This window comes from Pezoporus wallicus, unplaced genomic scaffold, assembly GCF_028554395.1.
Source record: "Pezoporus wallicus isolate ANWC-B61680 ecotype Strahan unplaced genomic scaffold, APGP_CSIRO_Pwel_v1 contig_4710, whole genome shotgun sequence".
In the NCBI taxonomy this organism is placed as follows: Eukaryota; Metazoa; Chordata; class Aves; order Psittaciformes; family Psittacidae; genus Pezoporus; species Pezoporus wallicus.
This window is the reverse complement of record NW_026640647.1, coordinates 1380779-1385797: the sequence shown is the minus strand read 5'-3', so window position 1 is coordinate 1385797 and position 5019 is coordinate 1380779.

Sequence of the window (5019 nt, the reverse complement as noted above, 5' to 3'; positions counted from 1 at the left end):
AAATTGCCCCGTAAGTGTGACCAAGCCCTGGCAGAGATGGGCAGAGAGGTCTTGGGAAAAGGACGCATTGGGGTAATGCGAGAGAAAGGAACATCTGGCAGTGCGAAACTGAGTGTGAGGAGAAAGCTACGCCAAGGGAAGCCTCTAAATAACACCATGGACCAGGATTAGCTCAGTAACACAGAAATAGATCACATCTGCCCCAGGCGTTGCTCCACCCTGCCTGGAGGAAGACACTGCATAGCATCCCCTCCCATAGCATCTCAGGGCCTGTCAGCTGGAGAAGATGCTCTCCTCTTTTTGACAAGGATTTCCTCACCCCCTTTGTAGAGAAGAGCCTGAAACTTGAAGCATGGATCTGGCTCTCAGCCATCCTTCCTTTCCAGTTTGTTCTTTTATTTACTGGTTTTACCCTGAGAAATCCTACCTCTGCCTCAACAGAAGGAAGAGAACCACCCAGGTAGGATCAAAACCCACATTCCAGGACCATGCAGTGCTCGGGAGCCAAGCACATGTGGGTCATCACATGCTGTCAATAGAGCAGTGCTTTCTACATAGAGCATTCAAATAGAGGGTGGTCAGGAAGAACATCTCTGTGCCAGTAATGGATTGATTGTGAGCTAGAAAAAAACCTACCTTTATATTGCAATGAGTTTGCTGTTGGTTTGAAATACACGCCTTTTTCCTGTATCAGGAATAGCTGATTGTGTTATTTTTTGCATCATCCCCAGAACAGCTCATGAAAACTTAGGAACCTGCCATCACAAGGCCACAGTCTCCGTACAATGTTAAGAAGTTTAAGATGCAGTCAACATTTAGGATCTTCCACTGCAAGCTCATCCACAACTTTTGGACTTTAACATTTAATTTTTAATCAGTAGCTTATGGTGATTTTGATCAGACAGCATTGCTTTGAACACCTCTGATTGGAGCCTTCATGGTTAAACTTACGCCAAGTTCTCTTCTCCATAGCTATAGCAGCATACAGCCAAGTAAAAGCACATATAGGTGTATTCACAGCTATTTAATGCTCATTTACATCTGAATATAAACGAATTCCCTCCTTTTGGCACCACAGTTTGAAACTATCTATTTCATATTCTAATGGATTCCTTTTTTCAGGCTACAAGAAGCATACACAGCAACCTTGAAGGCTGTGTGCATGAATCAAGCCAGCAGGGACTTCATCACAACATCATTTCAAGTGGATTTCTATTCTAATAAGAAGAGACAGAGCACATAGCAACAGCAGCTTTTCCTGTTTCAGGCTTCAGTTTTGCTTTTTGTCAGAGTTTTGAGAAACACTGGTGATACTGATACAGCTAGCGAGTTAACTCCAAAGGGAACAAAGCATCTTTCATTAAAACCAGCTCTTGGTTAGAAGGGAAATAAAACATTTCCTGTATGTTCAGCTGAAACCAAAGCACCAAGACTCAGTGGTAGATAATGGAAGAAAAAAAACCCTAAAAGAATACATTGCTGCTTTACCCTGGAGACATCTCCCTTTATCACTGCAGAGAATGCCAGAGGCAGGATGGAACTGGAATGTAATGAGAGCCAGAGTGGGGAATGGCACCCAGCATCTCTGAGACCACCCAGCATCAAGACAGTGGTGGGGAAAAGATTTGCAATGTCCAGAAGGGACATTGCCAAGCCAGTAAAAATCACCATTCCTTGTGGCAAAAAGCATTATCTCCCACTTTCAGAGAGCATCCTACAAGGCGTCTGATGTTTCAGAGGGTGAAGGAGAGCCTGGTCAATAAAGTCCCAGGGGTCTGGGCAAGCACTCCTACAGAAGGACTCCACGCAGATCCCCACCACTTTGCCAGGTTTCCAGGGAAGAAGATTCTCTGGCCAGAGGAATATTTAGGTTTTATCTTTTCTCTAATAATTACAGACCATAAACAGTAGAACGTTATGCAGCAAGGAGGTCCTTACCTTGGGGTAATGCAGGGCGCAGCTCTGGAAATCAGTTGAATTAGTAAGAGATACTCAGATTCTTCGCATTTTCTTTTCATTCATGTATAAAGCTTTTTGTGCTTCCTACTTCAAAATGCTGCCTGGTCAATTCATCATCGATGTTCATGTCTTAGAAGTTTAGGATGAAGGAGAGAGGGAATCTGTCTCTAAAAATCTTTTAGTACTCAGTTTCAGTAATTGATCATAATCAAAGTTAACTGCAATGGCCTCAAACTGCCCTAACTCTCATTTTAAGTTAAAGCCCAAATATCCAACTCATCCATGTGCATAAGGGAACAAGAGCAGAACTGGTTTTAGCTGGTAACTGGATGAAGTTGATATCCCTCTCACAGCCCCAATCCTTTAAATAGCACTAGTTTACTATAGACAAATACAGCCAGACATGAAATAGTGATGTGTTTCCTTAAAAACAACAAATAGACAGGAGCACTTTTTTCCTGTTTGCATTCCAGCTAATTTTTGAGACTGGCCAATGCAAATCTGCCCCAACCTAAATAAATTTTTACAACAATTATCAACAGCAACTATGAATTCACCACAATCCTCCACCCTCTATAATCTTCCTCTTGCTTCAAAGGTCGGAACAACTGAGGGATTCAGTGCTGCTGATTGAGCAGTACAGATGGGCCGCTCGGTGGATAAGGAATTGGCTGGATGGTCACACTCAGAGATGTGGTCAATGGCTCGATGTCCAAGTGGAGACCAGTGACGAGTGTTCCTCAGGGGTTGGTATTGGGACTGACAGTGTCCAACCTTTGATGGTGACATGGACAGTAGGATTGAGTGCGCCCTCAGGAAGTTTGCCGATGACACCAAGCTGTGTGGTTCGGTTGATACGCTGGAGGGAAGGAATGCCATCCAGAGGGACCTTGACACGTTTGTGAGGTGGGCTGATACCAACCTCATGAAGTTCAACAAAGCAAAGTGCAAGGTCCTGCACCTGGGACAGGGCAATTCCAAACATGAATACAGGCTGAGCAGAGACTGGATTGAGAGCAGCCCTGAGAAGGACTTAGGGTGTTGGATGAGCCAGCAGTGTGTGCTTGCATCCAGAAGGCCAACCATGTCCTGGGCTGTATCTAAAGGAGCACTACCAGCAGGTCGAGGGAGGTGATTCTGCCCCTCTACTCTGCTCTCTGGAATACTGCATCCAGCTCTGGGGCCTCCAACAGAACATGAGCCTGTTGGAGCAGGTCCAGAGGAGGCCACAAGGATGATCGGGAGCTGAAGCACCTCTCTTATGGTGACAGGCAAAGTTGGGCTTGTTCAGCCTGGGGGTTCCAAGGAGACCTTAGAGCAGCTCCCAGTGCCTAAAGGGGACCCACAAAAAAGCTGGAGAGGGACTTTTACAAGGGCCTGTAGGGACAGAACAAAGGGGAATGGCTTTAACCTGACAGAGGGGAGATGTAGGTCAGGAAGAAATTCATCCCTGTGAAGGTGCTGAGGCACTGGCTCAGGTTGCCCAAAGAAGCTGTGGCTGCCCCATCCCTAAGTGTTGGAGGGAGGATGCTACTGCCTGAAGTCTCCTGAAAATACTTAACAGATCACACAATTTCAGAGAGACAGGTCTGTAATGCAAATTAGTAAATATCGTGCTCGAAGGCCTACAAGGTGATGCTACCTGCCAATAACTTTTAGTTACAGTTAACTGGAAGGTCATGGGGCACTGACATAACATGCAATTATTTTAAACCACATTATTAAAAGCAGTTTCCAGAGAACTTCGATCACTCTGAGGGGTTTTACAAACATTAGTAAAGATTTATCCCTTCCACTCACAGTCATGTGTATCTATGTAAGCTACAAAACACTCCAGTAAGGACGGAAGCTCGACAGGAGAAAAATCAGACCTTATCTGTTAGCGATGCCAGAGATTACTTAAAATTCATGCTTCTCTGTATCGTTATTAATTGGCAGCATTGTTAAAAAACACTTCCAGTTCTGTCTTTAAAACGTGTGCTTCTTGGAAAGTTCTAATGTCCAAAGAAGCATAGACGTGTATATCTCCCTCCTGCCCATCAGCATCACACTATAGTGCAACCTTAAAATAACCATGACCGTTTCTGATAGAATATGGAAAATATGTTCTTCAAGATTAAGGCTCTAAAAGCTTAAGAATTAACATGGGCACCAAGTGGGGAAAACATTTCATATCAAAATTTTGAATTAATTCTTCAGGGTTTTTTCCCCAGAACTGTGTAGGAAAAGGCTCTCATTTTGGCAATGAAAACAAACCTGGATTAAAACTAAAGATGCTTTTTTCTGATGCTTTAATTTCTTTCTTCCGTACTTTGTACAATGAACAAAAAGATACATAAATCAGGGCAAAACTGCTATGGATAAAAAGAGAGAAAAAGATCATGAGACAAAATGTGGAATATGATAGGTTTGGGGCTCAAAGCTATTTTTGAAAAATCAGTTTAATCTAGTTTTTAATATAGTTCTTAGAGAATCAGTCCATATCCTGATGTTAGAAAAGTTGAAAACTGTTGAGTAAAAGACTTGCATTGAAGAACTGCACTGCAAAAGGCTACAGTGAATCACTGAGGAAGACATGCTGCCTCTTAAAAACAGAAACAATTTCTCTCTCCAAGTCATGCACCAGTGTTGTGCATCTTTAACCTAAAACCCAGACACCTGCTCTTTTTAGATTTGATGGCAGTAAGGAAGATACAGATATAGAGAAAGTATAGGTCTAGAACAGAATTTTATTTGATTCTTGAAAGTTTCATGCAACAAATCTCATTTTCTTTAATGATCCTTGCCGAGCTTTCTGATGACAAATTAAAATTCACACGTAAAAGGACGTGTAAGGCTAGCACCATAAGAGGAATACTCTGCTCCTTACAAGACTATTTGATAGACAGTTATGAAAGAAAACAGAGGAAAAGAAACCTACGTGACCTCACATTTTCATTTTCAACATCCTAGATACTTCAATCTAAACATCAAGATACCACGACTCGTCTAGCGTATCTAAATAATTCATGTCCAGCAAAACTTGCTCTGTACAGTGAGAAATATTTAAGTGTCAAATAA